Source organism: Mustela lutreola, chromosome 8 (genome assembly GCF_030435805.1).
Source record: "Mustela lutreola isolate mMusLut2 chromosome 8, mMusLut2.pri, whole genome shotgun sequence".
NCBI classification, from domain to species: Eukaryota; Metazoa; Chordata; class Mammalia; order Carnivora; family Mustelidae; genus Mustela; species Mustela lutreola.
In genome coordinates, this window is record NC_081297.1 from 110,525,850 (window position 1) to 110,541,581 (window position 15,732).

The following is a 15,732-nucleotide window of genomic DNA, read 5'->3' on the forward strand; positions in this document are numbered from 1 at the left end:
GATTATTGGACAATAGAATTGCTAGTGAAGACTGGAGTTAAAAAGAGTACAATCAAAACGAGAAACCGCAGTTGTGCTCCTCAGCTTGTCAGCTGAAAACCAAATAAGAGGTTAGTAAAGGGCATCCAGGAATGTAAGATAAGATTAAATGTGACAGCTTTGCCAGAAGGTCTTCTTGGTGCTGTGGGAGAAGCAGAAGTGGAAATACACATTTTGGTTTCTCTCCTCTCTCTTTTAGGCATAGCCCAGGGAAAGCCTGTAAGTTGGAGACATCACCTTGAATATTGTTTTCTGTTTCTTCCAGGCAATTTAGTAATCACTGTTTTTCATTTTGAATTACTGAATATTTCATTTAAAAATATCCAAAATTCTAAGAGGAGGAAAGAAGAGTGGAGAGAGAAAAAGGGGCAGAAAAAAGAGAAACCATCTTAAGCATAAATTCATTTTCTGTTAGCTGATGTCTGTTAAAAGGAATTTTTTGTTTGTGAAAAACTACCCATTACTACATTTTATAGTATTTTATAAAGTTTTATAAGATAATTAAGTGTTATGAAATTAGATCTTTGCGACAAAATACATTTGAGGTTAAAAATGTGTTTCAGAAAAATCTTTATCTGTGTAGTACTTACATATGATAATCTATAATCCATGCTATATAAATTTTTTTAACTCCTCTGCATTTTGCATTTTCATCTTGCAGAGAAGCAAATTTGTATTAACATCCTTTTTCATAGCTCCTTTGATATTCTTATTAATGTATGTATGATATTTTTAGTTTATCAGGACTTTATATAAAGTCATAATAAATTACTGTTGGTGAAATATACCTAATGTGCAGGTTTTTTAAGCTGAGCTTTTAAATGAAGATGATAGAGTGCCATAGACTTAACTCTCTACATTGCAGTATATTGCAAACCAAAAGTTTCCTCTCCTGAGGAAAAATTAAGCTCAGTCTTAATTTTGCATAAACCCTGGAAATTCTATGTTGGTTACTCTCAGTCATTCTTGTAAAACAAAGGACACTTGCCTCCATGGAAGGGAATGTGAATAAGACTGTGTATTTGTTCTTTGGTCTTCATGAGTTTAGAAATACTGGTTTGCTCTAAGTTCTTAATTACATCTACAGTGATTGGGAAGGGAGATGATAGAGTAGATTGAAAAGTCCTTAATCATTCATGCATTCATTCATCCATCAACGATTTATTAAGCTACTAGTATTTGGAAGCCATTGTTCTAGTGATGACCTTTAGGCTTGCATTGAAAAACAAACAAAACAACACTGCAAAATTGAAATACTCACATACATATAATACATACCTTGATGTTCAAAGACAAGAGTCAAGTAAAATACTTAACATGAAAATAAGTGGCTAAATGCTTTTTGCCCAGCCTTACTTGGTGGAAAGGAAAAAGAAAATACAATTTGAGGGGCCTAATAGTTATTGAGAGTCTACTTGGGGTTGAATTCTTTACTTGTTATTTTTTTAGACATTGTTTCATTTAATCTACAGACCATGAGAGGTAGATGTGCTGTATGATGAGCACTGGTGAGACAAAGCTGGTGAACAGGCCACTCCCCTTGTCCCAAGGGATTTATACTCTAGTGGGGGTGGGCATGGATAATTTTAATATCCTCCAAGGATATTAATCCATACCTCTTAATCTATATGAAGTGAAGGAGACCACATCGTACACAGCTGATTCAGCCCAGGCCAAGTCAGGGACTCCCCTGTTTCATCAGAATTGACTTGCGTGGGGCTAAGTAGTTTGTCCGAAGTCAGTGTCCTCAGGGATATTCTGCTCTTTGGGTGTTTCAGAATGAGAAAACTGGGGGCAGCAGATACATCAGCAGATACTGGTATGTTATTCAGTATCTCAAGAAGAGCTAACAGTGAAGGATCTATGCCAGCCAGGATGTGCCCTCTGGACTTGGAACAATGACCATATTGGGACATATTCCCAGTGTATTGGGAGTTAGTAAGAGTTATAATAGGGTATCTACCTGCCATATCTTTTGGACATAAAACTGATGAGTAAGAGTAATTCGTTCTGGCAGGCCTTTCAAGAAGTGGTCTTGTGTGCTAGAGGAGTGATAATAAAGGATGTTAACATTTTCCTGGCCTAGCTCAATGTTTGTGTTCCCTGGGACAGGACTGTGTAGGCTCAGCTTAGTACTGGGCCCATCCCTTGAGTGACTCTCACTTTTATTCCTTTAGAAAAACTTGGGCCTTCTCTCTTAAGGCATCTCGACAGCCTCTTGAGAACCGAAGTGACATCTGGGTGGAATCAGCTGGCAGAGTTTTCACGTAAAATGCCTGCCTGTTTCTGAAGGCTTTCCCTCTCTTTCCAGTGGGCAGTTTTATCTTTGTACTCTGGGTACTCACGAGAAACTGAATTCTATACTTACTGGTAGGTTATTTTGACATATACATGATTCCCACAGTCTTTTAGGCAATATTGCTGAGGGCAGACCCCTATGAGACTGCACAGGCCACTTATCTGTGAAGCTGACCATGATTTTAGAAAACGGTATGGAGATTCCGCAAGATGTTAAAAATAGAGTTACCCTATGGCCCAGAAATGGCACTACTAGGTATTTACCCCAAAGATACAAATGTAGTGATGAGAAGGAGCACCTGTACTCCAGTGGTTATAGCAGTAATGTCCACAATTGCCAAACTGTGGAAGGAGCCGAGATGCCCTTCAATAGATGAATGGATAAAGAAGATATGGTCCATATATACAGTGGAATATTACTCAGCCATCAGAAAGGATGAATACCCACCATTTGCATCAACATGGATGGAACTGTAGGGGATTCTGCTAAGTGAAGTAAGTCAAGCAGAGAAAGACAGCTACATGATTTCACTCATATGTGGAACATAAGCAATAGCATAGAGGACCGGAGTGGAAGGGAGGGAAAATCTGAAGGGGGAGAAATCAGAGAGGGAGATGAACCGTGAGACACTATGGACCCCAGGAAACAAGCTGAGGGTTTCAAAGGGAGGGAGATGGGGGGAGGGGGTAACCGGGTGTTGGGTATTAAGGAGGGCATGTGTTATGATGAACACTGGGTGTCCTTGAACACTACATCAAAAACTAATGATGTACTATACAGTGGCTAACTGAACATAAAAAGAGGAAAATTAGAAAAAGGAAAATTATCTGAGGCACTGATCCCCAAAGCCTGTGTTCTGGTGCTGTTCTGTAGCAAACCTTTTACTGGTTGTGACAAATAAGAAAAATACATGTTCAAACTATGTAGCAATCTACCAAACATTTCAGAAAATTTACTAAAGGACTAACCCTTTAACTTAATATTCCAACTTTTTTCTTTTGTTATTCAAATAACTTTTCTTTTTTAAATGATTCTGATAGACATAAAAAAATATTTCTCTGTCAAAAGTAGCACTCGGTAAACCCTTCCACTTGTGTTACTTTCTCCTCCCAGCTCCGGTTTACTCAGTAGACATTTTTACTGTTTTAGAATCACAGGTCAAAAGTACCTAAAGAGAATATTTCATTGCTTTCTCTAAATTCTTCATGAGGTTCTATCTTCCAGAAAGCAACATATTATTTAAGCTTCATTGGTTAAACTTACTGTTTGGTCTCTAGTCTTTATCAAACATTGTTAGAAGAAATGACCAAAAAAGATAGTTTTGCAATCCCGTATTTTTTTTTAAGTTATTTTTCATCTCATTTTCAACAACTCCCTTACATATAAGGATCCACAAAATGCGTTCTTCCTAGACCTCAGTGCCAACAAAATCTGCCTCTCAAATGAACTCGCTTGCAAAGGGTAATGTGAAATCCCTCACAGAATTTTAGCTAAGTGCTACATTTGATCTCCAGTTGCAGCAGTGTCATACCATTTTCCCAGTATCTTTCTTCCTTTGCCTTAAATGGTTTCTGATCTCTCAGAAATCTGTATCTTAACTGCCCTTATTCCGCTTTAAATGTTCTTACTGTAAAATTTTTCAAGTGTATTCTTAAGCTTGAAGTTGACTTAGGTAAATAAATAGTCAAAAGTAATAGATACTGAGTGACAAGAGCTATGAGTGCAGAGAAACATTTTGATGAGACTGTAGAGCTTGGATAATACTCAAGTCAAAGTTACATGCTTTTTCTTCCTGACACCTTCTGTATCTGCCTCATTAGCATTTTTCTCATATGATGGTGCCAAGTGGTAGTAATAGAAGGAAGATGAGGATGACTTAGTTTCTTGGAGAATGTGTCAATTCCAGGTTCTGAGACAGTGACAATGAGGCTGTCACTCCTTTCCCTCAGGTTTGTAGTCAGTGTGAAGTATGAAGCATTCTTTCTTCTCTGGAATTTAAGCTGCTTCTCCAAATTGCAGTTTCAAACAAAAAGAGTAATCCTGGGTTCAGCTTCAAAATGCACAGGCAAAAATTGATGTGTCTTGAGAACAGTGCAGAAGGAAGCCCCCAGCTAGCCTGCTGTTACCTCCTCACCTGTCTGCATCTTAAACATCTAGCTGTACAAATGTTTCCTCTTTTAATAGATGACTTACACTTAAATAGATAAAAATCTAGTAAGTGGTACTCTCTCATCTTAAGAGAAGCTGATGGATATTTTTACTTTAATTTTCATAGTGGTTTGCTGTGTGATATCCATTATGAAACACTGTAGAATGGTGCGTATACTTTCCAAAAAAGAGGGGAAGGACTTCATTGAGTATCCTACTGGTACTGCATGTCAAGAATTACCCATATATTACTTTATTTAATCTTGATAACTTCATGACAATATATTATCTCCACTTTTTTGTGTATTGAAAAATGAGGCTCCGAGAAATAATTTGCCTTATGTGATATAGCCAGTAATTTGTAGAAGTAGAAGCTGTCTGTAGATCTGTCTGATTTCATCTGATCCCAGATACTGCACACTTATACCTTAGAGTAAAGTTGTAACCCAGTGGAATATCTGAGGTCTTCAGGCAGCATGCAGGGAGGAAGCTGATGATGATGGCTATTGTATTACAGATCTGTTGTCACCAAGACGCACTTCACAGTGCAAAGACATACCTGAACCAGCCTGTCCTCTTGTTAGAGCTTTCAGAGCTCTTTGGAAACTATACTTGTCATCTTTGGGGAAAACAAAGTAAGGAAGCCTTGGATATGAGAGAAGGTGTCTTTCACCTGATGGTCTGTAGCTGTGACAACTTGTACATTCATTTGGTAAAAGAAATAAAGAAAAAATCTTACTATGTGCAGAGTACTGTGCTACATTATATTATCTTTTAGATACTATAATAAATAAATTCCTGACCTCATTTCTCATGGAGTTCATTGTTTGTTGGGATAAACAGTAAGCAGATAATCACACATAAATCATAAATCCTTAACTAGAAATGTAACAAAGACTACAGTGAAGGAGAACAGGACGTTATGAGTGTGTAAGTAAAAGAAGAGAACAAGTAAGTCTGAAACTGAGTAGCGGTCAGTTGAATGAAGGGTCTAGAATGGGTTGAGCTTTCCAGGCAGAGGGTCCAGATAAGTGATAGAAGAATCACCTGGAAATAAGCAACCCTGATGCTAGTTTTCAAGAGGCCAGAATAAGCAGATCATGACAACCTGGGCCATCAGATGCCTTCAGTTAATACTTGTGGAAGTTCTGAATTCCATCCCTGCCCCAAATAGTTTTGTAGCACATACATAACCTGGCAGGTGCCTGCTTATAGTAAGGGGTCCTATGTGTTTTTCCTGAATTCTCATTATCTGTTGCTGTGTAATGAATCATTACCAACCTTAGTAATAAATAAGTAACCATTTATTATCTGTCATGATTCTGTGAGTTCACTGGGCTCAGCTGCATGGTTCCAGAAAGTACACGTAGAAGCTCCAGGACTTTTTATTTTATTTTATTTTTTTTAAATTTCAAATCATTTATTTGTGATTTCCATTTTTCTGTTAAAAGAGTTTATTATATATTTATTTACTTATTTATTTTATGTAAAATGTATTTTTGGTCCCAGGGGTACAGGTCTGTGAATCATCAGGCTTACACATTTCAGAGTACTCACCGTAGCACGTACCCTCCCCAGTATCCATAACCCAGCCACCCGATCCCTCCTCTAGCACCCCCCAGCAACTCTCAGTTTGTTTCATGAGATTAAGAGTCTCTTTTGGTTTGTACCTTTCCCGAAACCACCTTGTTTCATTTTTTTCCTTTCCTACCCCCCCGAATCCCCTGCCCTGCCTCTCAAATTCCTCATATCAGAGAGATCATATGATAATTATCTTTCTCTGATTGACTTATTTCACTTAGCGTAATACCCTCCAGTTCCATCCACATCCTTACAAATGGCAAGATTTCAGTTTTTTTGATGCATGCACACTAATCCATTATATCTATCTATCTATCTATATATATATAGAGAGAGATATCTCAAATCTTCTTTGTCCATTCTTCTGTTGATGGACATCTAGGTTCTTTCCATAGTTTGGCTATTGGGGACATTGCTGCTATAAACATTCGGGTGCATGTGCCCCTTTGGGTCACTGCATTTGTATTGTTGGGGTAAATACCCAGTTGTGCGATTGCTGGGTCATAGGGTAGCTCTATTTTAAACTTTCTGAGGAACCTCCATGCTGTTCTCCAGAGTGGCTGCACTTGCATTCCCACCAACAGTGTAGGAGGGTTCCCCTTTCTCCACATCCTCGCCAACATCTGTCGTTTCCTGACTTGTTAATTTTAGCCATTCTGACTGGTGTGAGGTGGTATCTGATTGTGGTTTTGCTTTGTATTTCCCTGTATTTCCCGAGTGATGTTGAGCACTTTTTCATGTGTCTGTAGGCCAGCTGGATGTCTTCTTTGCAGAAATGTGTGTTCATGTCCTCTGTCCATTTCTTGATTGAACTATTTGTTCTTTGGGTGTTGAGATTGATAAGTTCTTTATAGATTTTGGATACTAGCCCTTTATCTGACATGTCATTTGCAAATATCTTCTCCCATTCTGTCAGTTGTCCTTTGGATTTGTTGACTGTTCTCCTTTGCTGTGCAAAAACCTTTGATCTTGATGAAGTCCCAATATCATTTTTGCTCTTGCTTTCCTTGCCTTTGACAATGTTTCTAAGAAGAAGTTGCTGCGGCTGAGGTCGAAGAGTTTGCTCCCTGTGTTATCCTCAAGGACTTCAATGGATTCCTGCCTCACATTGAGGTCTTTCATCCATTTGGAATCTATTTTTGTGTGTGGTATAAGGAAATGGTCCAGTTTCACTGTTCTGGATGTGGCTGTCCAGTTTCCCCAATACCATTTGTTGAAGAGACTTTTATCATTGGACATTCTTTCCTGCTTTGTCGAAGATTAGTTGACCATAGAGTTGAGGGTCAATTTCTGAGCTCTCTTTTCTGTTTCATTGATCTATGTGTATGTTTTTGTGCCAGTACCATACTGTCTTGATGATGACAGCTTCGTAATAGAACTTGAAGTCTGGAATTGTGATACCACCAACTTTGGCTTTCTTTGTCAACATTCATCTGTCTACTTGAGGTCTTTTCTTGTTCCATATAAATTTTAGGTTTATTTGTTCCATTTCTCTGAAAAAAGTTGATGGTATTTTGATACGGATTGCATTAAATCTATAGATTGCTCTAGGTAGCATAGATATTTTAACAGTATTTGTTCTTCCAATCCATGATGGAACATTTTTTCATTTCTTTGTGTCTTGCTCCCTTTCTTTCATGAGTACTTAATAGTACAGAATCTTTGCTTTTTTGGTTATGTTTATTCCTAGGTATCTTATGGTTTTGGGTGCAATTGTAAATGGGACTGACTCCTTAATTTCTCTTTCTTCTGTCTTGCTGTTGGTGTATGAAAATGCAACTGATCTGTGCATTGATTTTATATCCTGACACTTTACTGAATTCCTATATGAATTCTAGCAGTTTTGGAGTGGAATCTTTTGGGTTTTCCACATAAGGTATCCTATCATCTGCAAAGAGTGCTAGTTTAACTTCTTTCTTGCCAATTTGGATGCCTTTAATTTCTTTTTGTTTGTCTGATTGCTGAAGCTAGGACTTCTAGTACTATGTTGAATAGCAGTGCTGGTAGTGGACATCCCTGCTGTGTTCCTGACCTTAGTGGAAAAGCTCTCAGTTTTTCCCATTGAGGATGATATTGGCTGTGGGTTTTTCATAGATGTCTTTGATGATATTGAGGTATGTGCCATCTATCCCTACTCTGTGAAGAATTTTGATCAAGAAAGGATGCTGTACTTTGTCAGGTGCTTTTTCAGCATCTATTGAGAGTATTGTATGGTTCTTGTTCTTTCTTTTATTAATGTATTGTATCACATTGATTGATTTGCAGATGTTGAGCCAACCTTGAGCCTTGGAATAAATCCCACTTGGTCATGGTGAATAATCCTTTTAATGTACTGTAGGATTCTATTGGCTAATATTTTGGTTAGAATTTTTTCATCTGTGTTCATCAAGCGTATTTGTCTGTAATTCTTCTTGCTGGGGTCTTTGCCTGGTTTTGGGATCAAGGTAATGCTGGCCTCATAAAATGAATTTGGCAGTTTTCCTTCCATTTCTATTTTTTGGAACAATTTCAGGAGAATAGGTATTAATTCTTCTTTAAATGTTTGGTAGAATTCCCTGGGAAGCCATCTGGCCCTGGGTTCTTGCTTGTTGGGAGATTTTTTTATGACTGCTTCAATCTCCTTACTTGTTATGGGTCTTTTCAGGTTTTCTATTCTTCCTGATTCAGTTTTGGTAGTTTGTAGGCCTCTAGGAAAGCATCCATTTCCTGGTTGACTCATTCACTCTTTAGTAGGACAGTCTTTCGCCTCCATGTATTTGGGTTCTTTCTAACTTTCCTCTTGAGATGAGTTCTAGTTTCAAAGCATTGTTGTCTGAAAATATGCAGGGAATGATCCCAATCTTTGGTACTTGTTAGGACCTGATTTGTGACCCAGGATGGTATCCATTCTGGAGAATGTTGAATGTGCATTAGAGAAGAATGTGTATTCTGTTGTTTTGGGATGGAATGTTCTGAATATATCTGTGATGTCTGTCTGGTCTAGTGTGTCTTTTAAAGCCTTTGTTTCATTGTTGATCAATAGCTTGGATGATCTGTCCATTTCAGTAAGGGGGGTTTTAATGTCCCCTACTATTATTGTATTATTGTCAATGTGTTTCTTTGATTTTGTTATTAATTGGTTTATATAGTTCACTGCTCCTATGTTAGGGGCATCAATATTTAAAATTGTTGGATCTTCATGTTGACAGACTCTTTAAGCATGATATAGTGTCCTTTCTCATCTCTTATTATAGTCTTTGACTTAATATCTAATGTATCTAATGCAAGGACTGCCACCTCAGCTTTCTTTTGTTGTCTGTTAACATGGTAAATTGTTTTCCATCCTCTCACTTTCAATCTGGAGGTGTCTTTGGGTCTAAAATGAGTTTCTTGTAGACAGCATATTGGTGGGTCTCTCTCTCGCTTTCTCTTTTTTTTTTTTTTTTTCCTTTCCTTTCTGATACCCTGTGTCTTTTGATTGGTGGCATTTAGTCATTTACATTCAGGGTAACTATTGAAAGATATGAATTTAGTGCCATTATAATGCCTGTAAGGTGACTGTTACTGTATATTGTCTCTGTTCCTTTCTGGATCTGTTCCTTTTAGGATGTCCTTTTGCTTAGAGGACCCCTTTCAATATATCCTGTAGGGCTGGTTTGGTGGTTGCAAATTCTTTTAATTTTTTTGTTTTGTTTTGTTTTAATAACTTTGTTTGTCCTGGAAGCTTTCTATCTCTTCTTCTGTTTTTGATGACAGCCTAATAGGATATAGTATTCTTGGCTGCATATTTTTCTCATTTAGTGCTGTCAATATATCATGTCAGTCCTTTCTGGCCTTGTAGGTCTCTGTGGCATAAGTCCGCTGCCAATCTAGTTTTATACCATTGTATGTTACAGACCTCTTTTTCCAAGTTTCTTTCAGGATTTTCTCTTTGTCCCTGAGACTGTAAGTTTTGGTATTAGATGATGGGGTGTGGACTTATTTTTATTGATTTTGAAGCAGGTTCTCTGTGCCTTCTGGATTTTGATGCTTGTTCCTTTTACCAAATTAAGGAAATTTCCTGCTCTAATTTGCTGCAATATACCTTCTGGCTCTCTCTCTCTTTCTTCTTCTTCTGGAATCCCAATTATTCTAATATTGTTTCATCTTATGATATCACTTTTCTCTTGATTTCTCCCCTTTTGGTCTAAGAGTTGTTTGTCTCTTCTTTATTCTCTGTCATTGGTCTTCTATATCACTAATACTCTCTTCTTCCTCATTTATTCTACCAGTAAGAGCCTCCATTTTTAATTATACCTCATTAATAGCCTTTTTTATTTCAACTTGGTTATATTTTTGTTCTTTTATTTCTCCAGAAAGGGATTTTATTTCTCCAGCAAGAGATTCTCTAGTATCTTCCATGCTTTTTTGAGCTCATCTAGCCTCTTGATAATCATAATTTCAAAACTTTAGTTCTGACATATTACTAATGTCCATATTGATTAAGTCCCTAACTGCTGGTACCTCCCCTTCTTCTTCCTTCTTCTTCTTCTTCTTTTGTCAAGTTTTTCTGTTTTGTTATTTTATCCAGATAAGAACTGATGAATGAGAGAACAAAATACTAAAGGGGTAGCACTGACCCCAGAGAAATATACAGTAACCAAATTAGAAGAGACCCAAACTGTTGAGAGAAGAAACGGGAAAAAAAAGAAAAAAATATATATATATATTAGACTGGTGAATAGAGCAAATACCTATGATTTTGGGTATATTTTGGTCTGTTAGAAGAATCTACCTCTCAAAATATGAAAGAAAGAAAAACTTGTATATATACAAAAATGAGGGTAAACACGAAGGACAGAAAATTATCATAAAGATGAAAATTAGAAAAGATTCTAAAAAAGGAATCGATAAGAAACATTGGTTGGAAAAAAAAAGAGGAAAGAATATGATCAGGCTGGAGACTAGAACAAAGTCTTAGGCGAGATTTAGGGTATATTGTGATCTATAGAAAAACTGTATTTCAAAATTTTAAAGAAAAAAGGCTATATGTATACAAAAATGAGGTTAAATACAATGAAGGGATAAAATATGAGTATAAAAATTAAAAAATGTTTTAAAAATGTATTGATAATATAAAATATTTAAAAATGTTAAATAGGAAATAGGAAAAATTTATAAAATAGAATAAGGAAAAATAAAATTAAAAAAATTTAACTTAAAAGACTAAAGGTTTGGGCGCCTGGGTGGCTCAGTGGGTTGGGCTGCTGCCTTCGGCTCAGGTCATGATCTCAGAGTCCTGGGATCGAGTCCCGCATCGGGCTCTCTGCTCAGCAGAGAGCCTGCTTCCCTCTCTCTCTCTCTGGCTGCCTCTCCATCTACTTGTGATTTCTCTCTGTCAAATTAATAAATAAATAAAATCTTTAAAAAAAAAAAAAAAAGACTAAAGGTTCATGGGGAAAAAACCATGAATTCTATGTGTTACTTTCCCCTAGCTCTGGAATTCCACAGTTCTCATTGATTGGTGAATTTTGTCTTGGCTGGATGTTTGTGCTGAGCTTCTGCAGGAAGGGCCCGTTACAGTGATTCTCACATGTCTTTGCTTGAGGCGGAATAACACCACCCTTTCCAGGGGCCAGGTTAAGTAATATGCTCGGCTTCACCTTCGAAGAGCTTTTCTTCCTTGAATGCTTTCTGTAGAGCTCTGGAGGATGGGAATGAAAATGGCAGCTTCCCGATCTCCCACCCCATAGGAGCCGAGAGTTCAGGGCCCCACTCCTCAATGTGCCTTCAGAGAAAAATAGTCAATCCCTCCCTTCTCCCTGGTCTCCAGCCGCACTCTGAGCTAACCTGGCCTGTGATCAAGCATTTCTATCTCTGGTGTGTGGCCCCATTTGGAGTCTCCAAATCCAACCGATTCCTGTTGCATACTCCTGTACCACTCCTTTTGGAGGAGTCTCTCTGGATCTGCCACTTGTGGGGGCTGTGAGAAGAGCAGTGAGCCAACTGTGCCTTGGATCATGGTTTAAGGTAACCCTGAGCTGAGGGTCCCCTCAATTCCATCTCTGCAGCTAGCTTCCCTGCTCCGATAAATGGGAGCTCTGGCACACTCAGACACCCCTGGTCGTTTTGTGACCCCTCAGGTCCTGAGACCATACTGTCCCCATGAGGGGTTCACCCCCACTTAGCTTCTGTAGTGACATTCCTCAGTGGAGCAGACTTCTTAACCTTCCAATTTTGTGCTCTGCTGCTCTCTCACTTTTCAGGAGCTGGTCCCTCCCCCTGTGGTCTCTCTTCCTGTATGTTGCCTTGGATTCACTTCTCCACATGTCCTACTTTCCAGAAATTAGTGGACTTTCTGTTCCTAAAATTGCTGCTCTTTTTGTCTTCTATCTTCTGTTGAGTTTGTGGGTGTTCAGAATGGTTTGATAACTATCTATCTGAACTTCTAGGACATGAGGATATTTAGGTCTCATACTTCTCGGCCATCTTGGTCCTCCCTCTGCTTCAGGACTTTTTTCTGGTCTTGTAAGTCCCAGGACTTCATTTCTGCCACATTCTTTTAGTCAGATAAATGATTAAGACTTGCTCAAATTGAAGGGAAGGGATAATGGACTTAACCTGCTGGTTTAAGAGTGAGTAGTTCACATTGCAGAAGAACATGCCGGAAGGAAGATATTGTTGCTACTCTCTTTGAAAAACAGAGTCTGCCATGCTGAATAAAAGAATTGGATGCTAGTCAAGACTGAGATAAGCTCAGGAGGCTAGTTTGTCTGCTCCTTATGGTCGCAAGTTTCTGATTTGATCCATATTTTAGGAACTGCCAAGATTAGATATGTCTCTCTTCTTTTAATCAGATCCTACTCTGATTCATTTAATCCCTATGAGATGGCATTACAGAATACATCCCTGCCAAGTATTTTTGGTCAACTTATATTATTTCTTTAGGTCTTAAAAAAGATCTTGTAGAATCTAGACTGTAAAAGCTTCCTTATGTGCTACATTAGATTGTAGTAAGGTTGCCAGTGATTTACTCGTTTGTTCAACAAACACCAACAGCAAAGGCTTAGGGTGCTTACTATAGGTCTGAAGATATTCCACAATTCTAAGAGCTATGTATTCAGTAGTCTTTAATAATAGAACTGAGGTCCAATTGTGTGACAGGTAGCATGTTTTGTTCTGGGGATGTAAATATTAACAGAAAAATGTGTGTCCCTGTTCTTGTGAGTTTCTAGTGTAAAGGAGGGTTTAGAATAGTTAAATGTTCACACAAGTGTGAACTTAAATGTCAGACACAAACACATGTAATGAGAATAACAGCTTAATAAAGATACACAAGTACCTGCTTTGTGCTAGGTCTAGCATAATTTAATTTAGTAGGTTACAGTTTCTATTGTGGATGATGTGTAAAGGTCATTATTTATGTGTTTTGGGGAGTTTGGGGGGGCCCTGAATAGTTGTAAGATTCTAGCTCAGTAAATTTAGGAAAGAAGCTAAAATATGGATTTGATGATGACATTTTTTTGAGTGCTTTGAAAGAATTTTCTCCTTATATTTGCATGGACAGTTATGACTGAAACATGATGGAAATTGCTTTAAAATGGTGTTTCTTATTAAGTTCTGTCATTTTTATGGCAAATATGCCCACTTTCCCCTCTTAGGAAAAAAAAAAAAAGAAGATAAAGTTTTCTTTCTGGTCCCATTATTTAGAGAGACATGTTTCCTTCCCAAAGAATAAGGAAAGATATTTCTCTGGCCTTTTTGTTAGAAAAATAGGAATATTCTTTAATATGTATAGTGACACTATTTAGAAAACTAAAACCTTTATGTTTGGAGCCAAGAGAATCTGGCTTTGAATTTCTTCTCTACTTTTTTCTAACCATTCTTAGGGGAGTTACTTAGCGCTTCTGAGCCTCGATTTCCACTATCTGTCAAGTCAGGTGATAGTATCTTATTTTTATATAATCTGTGCAACACTGTGTAAAGTATTACAGTATCATATAATTATCATTTAATACTATTTGGTAGCAATTGGGACTGTAGAATATTATGTTGCTAGCTGAGACAAAATCCATTGTACCTAATATATGTTCTCTTTTATTTTAAGGTCAATGGTTGATTTCAAAACAGTTGTATTGGACCTTGAAACGAATTGCTGTTAGAGCTAGTGGCTATGTTGTATGAGAGATCACCTTTAATATAGTCTTCTTAGTAATATATTAATTTGGTCATCTATGGTTTTAGTGACTAATCAGCTTATTTTTCTCTACAATCATGATTTCAAAGCAATACACAGAGTGCTTGTTATTCATATATAAGGTTGGGTACAGAGCAAAAATGGCTATAACATTCAGTTTTTTACTGATATTTATCTCAAAAAGTAGTCTCCATTCAGACATTTCTTATGCTTAATGATGCCATCTTTACCTACACCTGGTATCAAATTCCACAGTGGGTAGTTACTTGCTGAAATATAATGCAAATTCAGTATGAATCCTTGGGAATTGAAATGACTGCTCTTTGAGTGAATCAAAAATGAACAATGTCTTGTAAATGTTTTCATGCAATTGTCTGAAAAATTTTGCCTCTGAAATTTGTATCTGATTTATTTTTGGTCAGTTTAAAAATATATATAACTTATTTTCCTTATTTTTGTTTTTTTGGTTCAGTTTTTATCAATCATTATTATAATATATTGATTTATGTATTTTAATTGACTGCTTTTGGTAACATTATCCTATAATACAGGGCACTTATTGTATATTAAATTAGACCCTGATATCCAGTTTATGAGAGAGTGTGGCAGGGTGATGATAGAGATAATGAAAAGAAATTATTTTTTGAGGGATAAGGTTATTTTCAAGAAGTTTAAAAAATGGATTTCCATTTCTTTTTTTTTTTTTTTTAAAGATTTTATTCATTTATTTGACAGACAGAGGTCACAAGTAGGCAGAGAGGCAGGCAGAGAGAGAAGAGGGGAAGCAGACTTGCCACTGAGCAGAGAGTCCAATGTGGGGCTCGATCCCAGGACCCTGGGATCATGACCTGAGCCGAAGACAGAGATTTTAACCCACTGAGCCACCCAGGTGCCAATCCATTTCTTATTTGTTTATTTATACTTATTATAGTTTATTTATAGTTAATTTAAAACATGCAAAAAAAATAAGGCAGCTTGTTAAAAATAGTTATTAGTTTACTATGAATTTTTTTTTAAAGATTTTATTTATTTATTTGACAGAGATAACAAGTAGGCAGAGAGGCAGGCAGAGAGAGAGAGGAGGAAGCAGGCTCCCCGCCGAGCAGAGAGCCCGATGCAGGGCTTGATCCCAGGGCTCTGGGATCATTACCCGAGCCAAAGGCAGAGGCTTTAACCCACTGAGCCTTACTATGGATTTTTATTAATGAATTTGGATTGTTAGTTTAGTCATCAGTACTCTAAGGTCAAGACCCAAATTTGAAGAAGACCCAGAGAGGATTGGGTAAAATATAGCTTCTAATTTTTCTTCTAATTAACTTGACTTTAAATTACACTCAGTATTTACTCTGACCAGCAGTTCACGAAAAAGTTTACAAACTTCAGAATCACCTAGGGAATTTGATAAAAGCTCCAATTCCCAGACCTGACCCAGTCCAATTAAATCAGAATATCTGGGAGGTATAAGGCCCAGGCCTGGCTATTTTTTAAGACTTGTCCAAGTCACTCTGAT

At 37.3% G+C, this 15,732-nt stretch overlaps 1 protein-coding gene across 4 annotated transcripts in view; it reads left to right on the forward strand.

Moving 5' to 3' along the window:
• Positions 1-15,732, forward strand: part of NAV3 (neuron navigator 3) — an 853,944-nt gene that overhangs the window by 150,243 nt on the left and 687,969 nt on the right. The window lies entirely within an intron of this gene.